Below are 15,145 nucleotides of genomic sequence, written 5' to 3'. Positions count from 1 at the left end.
GGGGGAAGGGAACACATTCATAACCTTTCAAATCACAGGGGAAGAATATATATATGTGAATAAAGAATAAAATACTCTCCCCTCCTTGCTGGTAACTTTGCAGTAATTTGTCTTTCTTGCCATCCACCAGTGAGAATACCTGTGATGGGATGTCCACCCCACACAGTGCCCGCAGTGGTAAATTAGGCCAATTAGGCTGCACCTGGAGGTAAGTCAGGGCGAGCTATGGCCTAATTGGCTGATGAAGTCCAGTTGGGGAAGGAGCCAGGCCAGGTTTATAAAGCCTGGAAACTGGCAATAGAAAGGGGTCTGCAGAGAAGTGTCTGCAGTCACTACCTGGGAGTAGGGAGGTATGTTTGAGGCTTCAGTAGTCTGTAGTTACTCCCTGGGAGGAGGGAATTTGAGCTGGTACACGGAGTGGGATGGGGGACGGGACCAGAAGCTGTAGGAAGGAGTCCAGGGAAGGAGCAACTGGGTCTGAGGGAAAGCAGACTACAGTTGCCAGATGTAGTAAGTGGGCAGGCCCGGAGTAGTGGGTGGGCCTGGGTTCCCCTACTGGTCACTGGGGAATGGTACCATCAGGGCACTGCTAGAGAAGGCTGCCTGAGACCGTTTGGGTGGAAGGACTTTGACTCACCCCCAAAGGCAAAACCACATATTGACCTGGCTGGAGGGCTGAGTCATGAAAAAGAGGCTGCAGTTTCTGGAATGAGATGGGGCCACAAATTTCTTGCAACTGCACCTGTATTTCCCCTCAGTGGCCCAACAAGGGTACTCACTCTTAGCTCCCTAGCTGTTTTCTCTCTTGGGTAGAGAAATTTATTCTTCTCCCTTCTGACTGGGGTATTTCCAGGTTGCACAGGTCTCTGCTTTCATTGTGTATTTCCCAGTGCAGGCAGGTAGCCCAAAGACACCTGCTTGGTTTCTCTTCAGAGACTGTTAACAGGTGTAATTGCTGCAGTTATAAGGTACCACACAGCACTTCCTAAGCAAGTTTACCTTATTCTTAAGATAAAAAGCATTGCAGAGAAAACATATTAAAACCAATAAGAGAATCTGCATACATGCTAATGAACTTACCAAAGTTCACTCTAACATGGATTCTGGCAGTGCAGTCCTTCAACCCCTTCCCACACATAGGGATTCCTTCTGGTTACAATTTCATCACAGCTTCAGCTCAGAACAGCAGAGTCTTATGAGGCCTCAGTAGGCCTAGCCCTTCTACCCCCTCCCAAAGGATTGGGGCCCTCCGTGGACCTCCTGTCTATTGGCTGGATCAGGAGGAAGGCCCCTTAGACAGTTTAAAACCAGCCTATTTATCCAGAAATCCTTTCTTTGTCCATTGGTCCCTGAAGTATCCAGTTTGAACTAGTATACGCATAGCTCTGCAGGAGGATGGCTTCAAATTATTGATAACAGAGGAAGTACATTAGCATCCCCCCTCCCTAGTAGAGAAGGTACATACAATGCCACAGTAACACATACATTTTTAATATAATGTACCTTAAAGGTATTAGCTCAGATCTGAAAGTTTGAAATTAAGTTAAACCTTATCTTAATTCCATAATATAACAGGATATTGTCAGTCTTTCACACCTGTGACCAGTGATACAGTGACCAAAAGCCTTCTTAAAACAAAGTATTTTGATTTAGCAGTTGAAACAAAGCATTGGAGAAAAAGGGGTTTTAAAACAACAGGCTACATCAATATTTAATGTCATCTAAACTTCGGTTCACTACATGCTAAATATGGACATGATTAGAATATAACTATTTCTTGTTTCATAGTCTGAACATGTATTTGGGAAAATAGGGAGAGAAATACAAACACTGTAAGCACATTTTGTCTTTTGTTATATTTTATCTTCTGCATGTTAATATGACTAAGTAAAATATTCAAAAGGCAGTGTCTCACTGAATGCTTGAAGCAAAAGAAATGATTACATAATCTCTAACTGAAGCCTGATTAGATTAATACTAAAGGTATCAGTAATTGCTAATTACAGAAACATACAGAAATTATTATGTTCTAAAAAGACTAAATTGGTGAAAAGAATACTTTTATTGTAAGGTCTTGCAAATGATATATGTTAAATGAAATACTCCATTAGCCAACAACTGATAAAGGGATAAAAGTTTTAAAAGAATAAATGGATTCTGACCGCTATCAACTGCATATGCGTGCATATGGAGAACTGTTAAACAAAAATCTGATAAAGGAATTATTAATTCAACTTTTTTTGTGATTTCACATAGGTTGTTGCATGCAATTGATTTTGTATTTATGATAGACAACTAAATATGTTCAGCTATATATAAGAAATAAGTATACGCAGAACTACCTGCAAGTGAACTTCTCATTTCTAGCCAGCATTTTTAACTGACAGATGGGAAAATATTTTAATTTTTTTGCAGTACATGGGATCATATGGAACCAGATGATTATTTTCCAATCTGTAAAGATTAGTAGATACCAGGATATGTGATAGTGTTTTTTTTGAAATATTAATCTTTTAAAAGTGTTTTTGTGCATGTAGGGAATAGTGTATGTTTCACTGAACTTTGTTGTGGGGAGCCAAACTGAATTAGTTCTGTATTCTGGGGTAAATTGTGTTTTGAATAATTTACATCTGTGTTACCAAAAGCAGAATTTGGCTTCAGTTTTTACTGAAGCAAAACTTCCATTGAAGCCAATGAGAATTTTGCCTGCATGGAGATTTCATCATTTGCCTCAAAGAAATTATCTTTGGTAGAGCTGGTCAGGAAACTATTTTTTCCCATGAAAAAATTTTAACAAAACATTTTTTTTCCTGTTTTGTCAAATTTTTCAGCTTTTCATTTTAAAAAATGGCCATTAAAATGGTTTTCTAAGAAAAATGAATTTTTTTGACAACGGTGTTTATATTTTCTAGGCAGGTATGTTAATGCAGCCCCTCATTTCACTTATATATTTGCAGTCTAATGGAACTGAATATGGTATTGAAAGCATCTCTCATAGTCAGCTCCTGATGTCTTTGCACAGCTAAAATGCACCCTTAATTTTTGCTGACTGATTAGATCTGTGTACAAGACAATGAACAGAAAATATGAAAGGTTTATGGTGGGTATGAGAGCCACAGATCTATGTCCAATTTATCTGTGTTATAGTTGTTAAAATTCCCTGGAACAAATTCTGACCTCAGAAATAATAATCTTCTATCCAGAGACTATCCACCCATTAGACAATGGGATCTTAACTCTTCAGAAAAAAATAACAACCTCCTCCACCTGTCTGCCAAAAATCTCTAACGTTGGGGAAAGAAGATTAAAAGAAAAACCTCTTCATATGCAGATATGAAAAACAAAAGGCCCCTTTAGAGTTAAATAGTTACATAAGTCATTTGAAAGTTAAAATTGCTTCTTGAGGCCCTTGTAGCTAAAGGTACTGAAGATAATAAAAACTGTGAAAGCCACTACTAAGTGAGAGAATTCCACTATCTAGACATTTAAGTAACAGAAGCCAAACCCTGGCATGATTCTGGCTCTGCAGAAGGTACATAATGTTATATTCAGAGACATAAGAAATCTCTAAACTTGTGCTTTGTGTCTTGGAAAAGTGCCTGTGAGATTTTTACAACATCTACATTTCTTCTCCTTATATCCTTTCTTTACCATGTACAGTATATGTTGTGTCTTTTGATCTTTACACAACAAAAATATGAAGAAACCACAGAGGCACAGCTGGGTCCCAAATAATCAAGTTTATTACGTATATACCTACATGAAAGTCCTAGTTACATACATACTGCTGCGGCAGCTCCTAAAACGTAGAACAAAGTGAGCACCACTTAACTTGGCCTTCTTGTGCATATGCAGTGTGATACAGTGTTTAGTTACATGATCACATGCTATTTTTTCCACAGGACACTCCTGTCTCATTCAGCACCCAGGATGAAGTCTGTGCTGGGGTGAATCAGGATTTTGTAGTAAAGGCAGAACTATACCTCAGAAGGAATATTCCTCTTTGTTCCTATAGCCCTGGACTAGATGGAACATAGGGGAGATGGCACATGTGCAGTCTGGTCAGCACTAGGAACTGTGGAGAGGCTCAAGTTTGCTCAGTGACGTTGGAATCTGTGGAGATTTTAAGCTGCTAGAATCAAAGAAATGACCACTGAGCATACACTGAGCATGCACTCTGTGATTTTTCAAAGGCACATAACGTGGCCAAACTTGGGCAGATTTCATGGGGCTGGCAAAAGGCTTAATGCAAAGATCTCCCCCTTGTCAAATTTCACTTCCATGCCTCAAAGCAGGGCCAGACTTATGGAAAATGATGCCCTGGGCAAACTTGTATTTCAGCGCCTCTGGACCCCGCAGGGTCCCCAGGCACACTCCTCTATCGCCCCAGGCTCCCACAGGCTTCCCTCTGTATTTAATTTGTAATGAAAGAGGAGCCGGGGCTCAGCCCCAGCAAGCCCCAGCACATATTAAGCGCTGGCCTGATAGCCAGAGAGTGGTGGCACCCAGCTTGGAAAATAGTACTGCTACCAGCAGTAGCACAGAAAGTTGACATGGTATCGTGCATTGCCACCCTTATGTCTGCACTGCTGCTGGCAGCAGCGCTGCCTTCGGAACTGGGCAGCTGAGCCGGAGAGAGGCAGCTGCTGCCAGGTACCCAGGCCAGTCTTGCCGGGGAGGAGTTTCTGAGCCCAAGGACTCCCCTGGCCATACACTCCATAACCCAGGGGCTGGCCCGCTGGCTCTGAAGGGGCAAACCCTGATGCCTGTGCCTCCCCACCAGGCTGGCAGCTCAGAGCAGAATCACCTGACCCACACCGGGTCTCCAGCCCCGGGCTAGCCTGCACTCATCTCTGCTCCAGCAGCCCAGGCCTGTCAACTTGTGGCACTCAGATGGCACCCGCCGACCATGGTGCTCTGGGCAGTCGTGCATATAGCCCACGTTTAAGGCTGGCTCTGCACCAAAGAATAGGGGTGCTAGAGCTTTTCAAAGGAAAGGTCTCATGTCTCAAGCTGGCATCCCAAATCCCCCCTCTCCTCTCTGCTGGATGTGGCCAGAGTAGGCCAAAGGACAGTGTGGGTCAGGGAACTGAGGCAAGGGTGCTGGATGTGGCATACAGCACCCTTGCCTCAGTTCCCCCCTATTCTGGCCATAGGTTTGTCCTGCCCCATCTGAGAACACAGAGTCCTTTCCCAAAGTCCTAATGTATACAAAAGCCAAACCTTCAGTCTGGCTGGGCTCAGCTGGCAGCCATCTTGTTGAGCTATAGACTGTCCTTCTGTGACTCAGTCCACCTCACAATCCAGGGGCTGGCCACATTTCTCCTACTGAGGGGTTCAGAGAGACTCTGGCTAGGCCTCTACCTTGTCCCTGGAGAAGTCTGTTTGGATTTCTCCCCTTTCTCCGTCTCAGTCTTCCCTCAAGCTGCTTCTCAGACAGGGGGCTCTCCCTACAGCCTCACTTTATTATATGCCTTATGAATCCATATTCAGAGATGTATTGTATCAAATGGTTAATGTTTATGGTTTTAAGACTGCATACATAGAATTACTTTTGTGCCATAGCGCTGGTACAGCATCCCAGTCTGGTCTGTTTAGTATTGGTTTGTATCTGTTGGGAGTATTTAGTAATATAAAATAAAAAGTGAAAAAAAAGGCATGAAAAGGAATTGATATCACAGATGTTAAACCTCCTGAGTCCTTATCCATATTAGCAACAGAGGGTCCTGTGGCATCTTTAAGACTAACAGAAGTATTGGGAGCATAAGCTTTCGTGGGTAAGAACCTCACTGAAGAAGTGAGGTTCTTACCCACGAAAGCTTATGCTCCCAATACTTCTGTTGGTCCTGTGGCACCTTTAAGACTCTCTGTTGCTTTTTACAGACTCAGACTAACACGGCTACCCCTCTGATACTTATCCATATTGTGCTATATCTCTAATTGTAATGAACTGGCACAAAGAGTAAAGTTATTGATTTTCAAATAGGATTCAGCTTGCAGGTTTTATTTCCAAGACTTCCTGCATTTAAATCTCAGACTGAATGAACAGTGTAAGAGAAATCTGTTTGATCAAATTAACCTATCAAATTTAGCACAGGTTCCTAATGCTAGAATAGTAAACAGCTTATATTCAAAATGTAAAATGTAGGCAGAAAACAATAACTACATGAACGAGGGACTGAAGGGTGAAGGAGATTAGTATTAGCATGTGAAGCCTTTCTTTTCTAAGTAGAAGAATACAAAAAAGATTTCTCTCCAAGTAAAACTATTGAACATATTGTGATACAGTAAAATATACGGTGGTATATATGTATCTGAAGCTTTTATCCTTCACGTTGATGGCCTTGTATCATACAAATAAACATATCAATGTTCTACCTCAACTTTCTGGAGGACTCCAGATCCATTGAGTGTCCCTCAGCTGACATATGCTTGGCCTAGGATGGAATTGCAGTACTGGGGCCATTTTAGTCTTAAAGAACTTTGTTCAAACCAGCGGATTAAGTAAAGTTCACGCGGGGACAGAAATTTGTTGAAGCCAAAGTCACTGTGGGAGAGAGATGACCTTTTTATTTCTCTTGGCCTGAGTATTTCTCGGTGCTTTTGTTGGCTGTGCCACTCAAAAGAAGCATTTTATCATTGTGGGCATAAAACATGGTGAAAGTTTACACATCTGTGCATTCACTTCACAGAGTGTGGATCTTTAAGTTAGATGAGCTAGCAGGTTTTTTCCACCTGTATTTTCAATATTTGTATGGATTTCCACCTTGAGCTGTAAGTTCTTGCTTCTCATTCAATCACTGGGCATTCCCTGAATGCCAACAGTGCTGGATTTTGTGGTGGTTTTTAGTTGCAAATTAATGTCTGCTGGAGACTATGCTGAGACTATCAAATTCATTTAATTTATAAATGAAACCAGATTTAATCTCAGGCCACCTATTCAGATGATGTAATAATCTTCAACCAAGACTAGGAGTCACACTTAGAGAAAGTGACAGCTGTTCTACACTCTTTAAAGGCTGTCGGGCTGATGGCAAACCCAACCAAATGTGCTATTGGCAAGTAGGAGACACGATTCCTAGAGTACCTCCTGGGACATGGGATGATCAGACTCTTAATCAATAAAGTGCAGGCCTTGAGAGACTGTGTCACCCCCCACCACACAACCAAAAAACAGGTATGGTCCCTTTTAGGCCTAGCGGGATATTATAGAAAATTCATACCAGTGTTTGCCATGTTAGCGACACCTCTTACAGACTATGGCCTTGGCTACACTTGCAGCTGTACAGCGCTGTGAGGTAAACCTGTCTTCGTACAGCTGAGTAGGGAAAAGCACTGCAGTCTGTCCACACTGACAGCTGCCAGCGCAGTGGTGTGGCCACACTTGTAACATTTGCAGCTGTGTTGGGAGCGGTGCATTATGGGCAGCTATCCCAGCATTCATGTGGCTGTAACGTGCTTTTCAAAACGGGGGAGTGGGGTGGATTGTGACAGGGAGTGTGGGGGGAGAGAGAGTGCTTTTTGGAGCAAGTCAGCTCTCTATTTTGCAAGTTCCGAACTCCTGGCCCTCTGCTCATTCATTCATTCACTCACTCAAAGCAAGCTGCAAACTGTTTGCTTCTCTCTGTGGTACGAGCTTTGAAACCAGCACTTCCGCATTCCTGCTGCCGGTCACAACAATGGAGCGGATTGGCCACTTGACAAGGTGATTAGTACAGCGCTGCAAGCGTTTACACTCACACCCGTGAGTCATAGCCACTCCACTGCAGCTGTTATTCCTCTCGGAGATGTGGAGTACCTGCAGCGGTGTACCCAGGGAGATACAGCACTGTAAGTGCCCTGCCAGTGTGGACGGGGAGTGAGTTACAGCGCTGGGGGAGGCTTTACAGCGCTGTAACTTGCAAGTGTAGCCCAGGCCTAAGTAAGATACAATGAGCCGCCAAATGCCATTCCAAACAGGTAACAAGATTCTATGCAGCCAACCTGTCTTACACAACCCAGACTTCAAGAAGCCCTTTATACTCCACAGTGATGCCTCAGGCATTCCCATAGAATATGACAAAGAGGAACATCCGGTGTTATACTTAAGCCTCAAGTTACTTCCTGGCAAAAGAACCTATGTGATAATTGAGGAGTGTCTTGTGATAAAGTGGGTCATTGAGACACTTCACTGTTATTCACTAGCAATCCCTTCCGACTGGTAACTCCACTGAAGTGGCTGAACCATATGAAGGGCACAAATGGAAGAATTATGAGGTAGTATATCAGCCAGCAGCCTTCCTCCTTTTTAGGGGAATATTGCTCCAGCCATCAGAATAAGAATGTGGATTTCTGCCACCCGGAAGGATGGAGCAACACTTTCACAGGTAACACTCCTGCTTACATTCAAAGAGGGGAGGTCTGTCATGGGGTCTGTACAGGCCATGCAGGTTCAGCAGCCAAAGGGTTAATGAAGCAACTGCCTTCCTGCTCAGCCATGCTAGTTGGCAGCGACACAGAGGCTGTAAGGATAAAAGGGCTGCAAGGCAGGAGGGCAGTGTGGCTGCAACAGAGGCAGAGGGACTGCAGAGAGGATGTCTTCAGCAGACTGGTGAGAAGCTGCCAGACAAACCAACACTGGAAAGAGACAGAAGCAGGACAAGAGGCTGGGAAAGCCTACATAAGAGGAAATGTAGGAAGTAGCTAAGGGAGCAACAAGGGACTGAGAAGGATTGGCTCTGCCCGCTACAAAAAAGTGCCCTGAGCTGGAATCCACTGCACTGGGTGGGCCTGGGTTCCCCACCTGCTCCAGCCAGGGGCTTTGGGAGAAGACGTAGGGATGATTGGCTCCCTTGCTAGAGCCATGGAACTACTGACTCCCCACCATCTTTAAGGTGACAGAGATTAGTGAGGACCTGACTAGGAAGGCTCGGGTTTTAACAAGGATTGACCAGCACAGAATTGAGTGTGGTGATATAAAGGGGACTGAGCCAGGTTGGTTTAGCTCCCCAAGGGGGAGCTAACAGACAAAGACCCCCCTCCCCCATTACACTGTAGGCAGAAGTAATTTTTAAAGCATCCTTAAGTAATCTGAGGTAATCCAAAAATTCAAACAATATAGGGCAAAACAGCTGTCTGCTCCACAGTCTAACAGTTTGTGCATTAGACTAACTTTCTGCAGTCATAGAATCATAGAATCATAGAATCATAGAATATCAGGGTTGGAAGGGACCTCAAGAGGTCATCTAGTCCAACCCCCTGCTCAAAGCAGGACCAATTCCCAACTAAATCATCCCAGCCAGGGCTTTGTCAAGCCGGGCCTTAAAAACCTCCAAGGAAGGAGACTCCACCACCTCCCTAGGTAACGCATTCCAGTGCTTCACCACCCTCCTGGTGAAATAGTGTTTCCTAATATCCAACCTAGACCTCCCCCACTGCAACTTGAGACCATTGCTCCTTGTTCTGTCATCTGCCACCACTGAGAACAGCCGAGCTCCATCCTCTTTGGAACCCCCCTTCAGGTAGTTGAAGGCTGCTATCAAATCCCCCCTCATTCTTCTCTTCTGGAGACTAAACAATCCCAGTTCCCTCAGCCTCTCCTCATAAGTCATGTGCTCCAGACCCCTAATCATTTTTGTTGCCCTCTGCTGGACTCTTTCCAATTTTTCCACATCCTTTTTGTAGTGTGGGGCCCAAAACTGGACACAGTATTCCAGATGAGGCCTCACCAATGTCGAATAAAGGGGAACGATCACGTTCCTCGATCTGCTGGCAATGCCCCTACTTATACAGCCCAAAATGCCGTTAGCCTTCTTGGCAACAAGAGCACACTGTTGACTCATATCCAGCTTCTCGTCCACTGTGACCCCTAGGTCCTTTTCTGCAGAACTGCTACCTAGCCATTCGGTCCCTAGTCTGTAGCAGTGCATGGGATTCTTCCGTCCTAAGTGCAGGACTCTGCACTTATCCTTGTTGAACCTCATCAGGTTTTTTTTGGCCCAATCCTCTAATTTGTCTAGGTCCCTCTGTATCCGATCCCTACCCTCTAGCGTATCTACCACGCCTCCTAGTTTAGTGTCATCTGCAAACTTGCTGAGAGTGCAGTCCACACCATCCTCCAGATCATTAATAAAGATATTAAACAAAACTGGCCCCAGGACCGACCTGGGACTATCAAATTATATTACAATAATTTTAAAGGGATAAAACTTAGTTCTGCTCCAAACAGAGTAGGTGAAGTGTGTGGCCCCTTTAGTGTGTGCTGCACATCACAGTATATGCATAGGAGGACTAGGAGACCACACCCACCAACCAGCCTAGAAGCCATAGTGCACCAGCAAGTGTACTAGCTAGGCCCTTTCCTAGCATTCAAGAGAGTTCTGGGAGAGTGCCCTGCCCTGCTGATGGGGAACAAGATACTACTTTGCTTACTCTTCCCATCTCATGTGTGACGTTATCTGATTTAAATATGACTATATTTAGATATAGATCATTGTTGCAACCACTGTTATATATTTGCAACAAATCTTGTACAAAGGCTGTCAAGTAAGATGTCCATGGAAAAATTATGATTTGCAGAATACGATTGTTATTTGTATGCATGTATCATTTTTGTATTTGAAGTTATGAGTATTGGCTCTATAACTGGATTTTAAATGTTTGCTCCTGGGGTAACGCCCACAAGGTATTTAGCCTGAACACCTTGGAGGGACTATTCAAATTGAGAAACACTTAACTGACAATGGACCATGGGAGATACCCATCTACACTGAATGGACTGACCTGCAAATGTACTGTCTGGGGCATAGGTAATGATTTCCTGCTGTGACTAAGCAAAATTATGCATAGACGTGTAACTTGCCCATGTGATTCCAAACCCCATCTTTTACCTGTAACTTTCCACACAGAACTTTGTTTGAAACAATGGGTTTCCCCCCACATGGCAGAAGTTATAAAAGGCCCTGGAAACACCTCCATTTTGTCTCTTTCCTGCTCAAGCCTCTGGACTATGAACTTATACTAATGGGAGCATTCTAACTAATAGACTGAGGTCCTTCCAATGATTTGGAAGCAGCCAGAGATTTGACTTAAGCCAGCAGTTTATTCCATCACTGCTTCAAGGCTGAACCAAGAACTTTGCATTTATTGTATGCATTTGATTCCTTTAACCAATTTTAACTCTCACCTTTCTTTCTTTCTTTTTATAAATAAACCTTTAGATTTTAGACACTAAAGGATTGGCATCAATGTGATTTTTTGGGTAATATCTAAGTTATATATTGACCTGGGTGTGTGGCTGGTCCTTTGGCATCAGAAGAACCTTTTATTTGAAGAGATTGGTTTTAAAGAACCACTCTTCTTTAAATCCAGTGGTTTTGGGCAGGGCCGGCTCCAGGGTTTTGGCCACCCCAAGCAGCCAAACAAAAACAAACAAACAAACAAAAAAGCCGCGATCGCGATCTGCGGCGGCAATTTGGCGGGAGGTCCTTCGCTCCGAGCAGGAGTGAGGGACCGTCCGCCGAATTGCTGCCGAACAGCTGGACGTGCCGCCCCTCTCCGAAGTGGCCGCCCCAAGCACCTGCTTGGTAAGCTGGTGCCTGGAGCCGGCCCTGGTTTTGGGGGTGATGCAAAGACTGGAGTGCCTAAGGAAACTGCTTTTATGACTTCTTGTTAGCGAGTATGATGAAACAAAGGTTTACTTTTGTTGCTGATTTGGTATATCTTATGGGGGATTAGCCACCAGTTTGGGGTGTGTCTACCCTATTTCTCAGCAGTTTGTCCTGAATTTGCTATTCTCAGTTGTGACCCACAGAGGCACGGTTACATCATGCTTGTTCAGCACAGAGCAAGATTAATAAGAAGGATGGTCCGGGGTTAGGGTGTTTCCTGGAACTCAAGAGAATTTGGCTCAATTTCCTGCTTTATCACAAACTTCTTGTGTGACCTTGAGCAACAATGCCTCAAGTTCCAATCTGTAAAATGGGGATAATAGTACTACCTTACCTCACAGGGTTGTCTGGAGAATAAATACATTAATGACTATGCGGTGCTCAGATACTCACCCATTACTGTAGTATCTGAGAGGTTACAAAGAGCCAAATATTCTGCCAAACCCCCCCGAGTAGTGAAGAATTTTAGTATAAAATCCAGCAATTTCACTTTTCTTTCAAAAACATATTTTGTCTTAATCAAAACATTTGAATTTTCCTTTCCCGTCCTCCTGCCAGTATTTCTTCAAACATAGTTCAGAAACAAGATATAGAACCCCAATAATTTCAAATGGGAATGTAATCTTTTTACAGAAAGCACTGATTTATAAAGCCAACTCCCAGAGGTACAGACAGGTTTATCATACTACTATAAATGTCTGAATGCATAATGGAATGCAAGGTCTAATTTCTATAATGTGTTTGGATGATGCATTGCTCATTGGGAACCGCAGATGAAGCCAAAGAAAGCTCAAACAAATTCTTTTGAAACTTTGGTCATCTAATGCATTATTAAGGCTTCTAGATAAGAGGAAAAATGCCACACAATCTAGTGCAGTAGGAAGAGAGTTCATAAGTTAACATTTGTCTGCAATTTAATCTATACTAATGCTACTTTGGCTTTCAAGCAGTTGCAAATACAGAAGAAGCACAGAGATCAATGGCTTAGGCTGGAATCAGCCTTTCATGAGGAATGAGAATTATTTATGATTATGATATTATGTTTGACTAACAATGCATATGGATGCTAGTCAGGTCTAACACAAGGATAACAAAGTCTTGTATGCCTCTTAATTGAATCCACACTTTGGAGGTCCCATTTTCCCACTAAAATGGTTTGTACAAATAAAACTTGATTATGATATATTTTATACCCGCCATTACAAAATCAGCCAAATAGAAAGCTAAATTTCTTGCTTGCTTGCTTGCTTTCTTACTTTCAGTGTTGAATTGCTTATGTTATTTCAAAATCAAGATGTGGAGTAAAAACAAAATAAAGTGGCTAGTTTTAATTAAAGTGCATATAGAATATGAAATGTGCAAGTATTATTCTGGTGTCACCCTATCATCCTTGGTCACTCTGGCTGGTGCAAGGGTCCTTGGTTGACTCTGTGTGTGTGTGTATGAGAGTTCTTGAGACAGAACAAAATATTTCAATATATGGATATTACCTTACAGAATTGCCAACTCCTGGAACCACATAATTTGGTGAGACTGAGCTTTCATTTAAAAAAAATTTTTTTCAAGGCCTCAAGGTTTCAGAGAAGTTTATCTGAAGCGTATCTTAAAGATGCTAAAACCTGAAGGCGAGTAAAAACAACCCAACATTTATTACAATTTTTAAAAATCTTATGTCTAAGCCAGTCTCATGATTTTGTGTGGCTTGAGTCCTGAGTTTTGAACACTCACACTTGGCAATACTTGCATTTTATGTTTTTAAATAATCTCAGCATTTGTGAATGCTATGCTGCATTTCTCAAAACCAAGAAAAGATGAGTGAGACCGATATTCTGAAGGTAAAGCTAACTGCTATGAGTCAAATCCCATCCCCCTGCAGGCATGGAGGGCTCTGAATACATGTATGAATGAGTGGCAGAATGCTGTACGGGGGTTCTGCACACCCCATGTGTGTTGCCCTCTTTATTAAGGCACAGAGAGCTTGTATTTAACATTATGTTGTGTTATTTCAAGATTACTTGACTCTAATACAGCTGCAGCCACAGCCAGGTATTGACTTCAGCCTGCAGCTCCCTGCTGTCCAGCTTCCAATATGGAGGATGACTTTGGTCCTTGCAGGTCCATCCACATCCTTACAGAATGACACCTACTGCATAGGGAGTAGAGAGGCTTCTTTTGCACGGCCATAGAGACACTTTTGGAGTGGGACTGGGCAGGGAAAAGCCAGTAGGTCAGTGACTACTCAGGTCCACCTGCCATTGCCTTGCAGAGGGGGAGTATGGCACATGCAGATGCTGCTGCAGCTCTGTGACTACCATAGTGAATACAGAGCAGCATCAAAGTCTCGGCAGGGGAGCAATAGTCATTCTTCTTGACCCTTGTGGAACACCTCTGTATGAAGTTTGGCACAAGGATCAACTGTCACCCCTCCAAGATAAGAACACTAGGAAATCTACACATAATGCATCAGGCAACACAACATGGCGTTTCACAGAGTATGTATCACATATCCATATGACCATGGGAAATCAACTTGCTCACTGTGCAGAACCAATAGCATTATGCCTCAGAGCTTTACTTCTCCTTCCCCATGTCTATAGTTGTTTCTCGTATCTCCCCTGACAGCCTAGTCAGGATGACTGACAGCTTAACTGACAGCTTTACCCTGATAGTTAAACCAATTCAAATTTGAAATAAGTTTAATGTCCACTAGTTCACAGGTTTGCAGCTGAAAGGTGTCAGAGGAAATTCATTCTAATTGCAAAGTATCATTTCTATTCATTTTAGTGTCAGCAATACTAATACTTGGATTTTGTATTTGGTTTTATGATAATGGATTGGCTGGGTTATTGTTAGAGATAGTACAATTTTTAATGTTCAGATGCTGTCCATTAATATAGTGTTACTTTTCCAACAAACCTTAACCTGTTGTCAGTGTAAACGATATCTATACAAAACCAGTCAGGTTTGCTGCCACCCAAAAAGAATAGAACTGCCAATTCTATTAGTTTCAATGGCAGTCATATGAACCATTGAGTTGCCTTTCAGAGATCCCTTGGTTTCTTCTAAAAAAAAAATTTTTTTTTTTAAAAAGCCAAGAGATAGTAATCTTCCTGATCAAACTCAAAATATATTTTACATATGGATACAAGGGTATACGAAAGCAGGCTGACTCTGTAGGAAACTAGATTGTTTGGGGGTTGTTTTCAGAATTCAGAAATACTCACACATATTATAAACAATTCTCAAGTGCAGACATGAAAGGCCTGTTTAAAAGAGCCATCCTATTTCTTACTAGAAGAACACACAAGCTGAATTCTGTGTTTACACAAAGTTCACAATTTAGAAAATGATCTGTGAACTGAACAGGAAAAAATACATCTAGTAGGGGTGGGTGAATAAATTGATAATTGGATTCAGCTGATATTAATCATATATCTAGGCATTTATATTACACTTATCACTACGAGGGGAGGGATTCCTACTTGAGGATCTGCAAA

The sequence above is a fragment of the Terrapene carolina genome, unplaced genomic scaffold, assembly GCF_002925995.2.
Source record: "Terrapene carolina triunguis isolate 2854851 unplaced genomic scaffold, T_m_triunguis-2.0 Scaffold69, whole genome shotgun sequence".
Taxonomy (NCBI): Eukaryota; Metazoa; Chordata; order Testudines; family Emydidae; genus Terrapene; species Terrapene triunguis.
Note: the sequence above shows the minus strand (reverse complement) of the source record.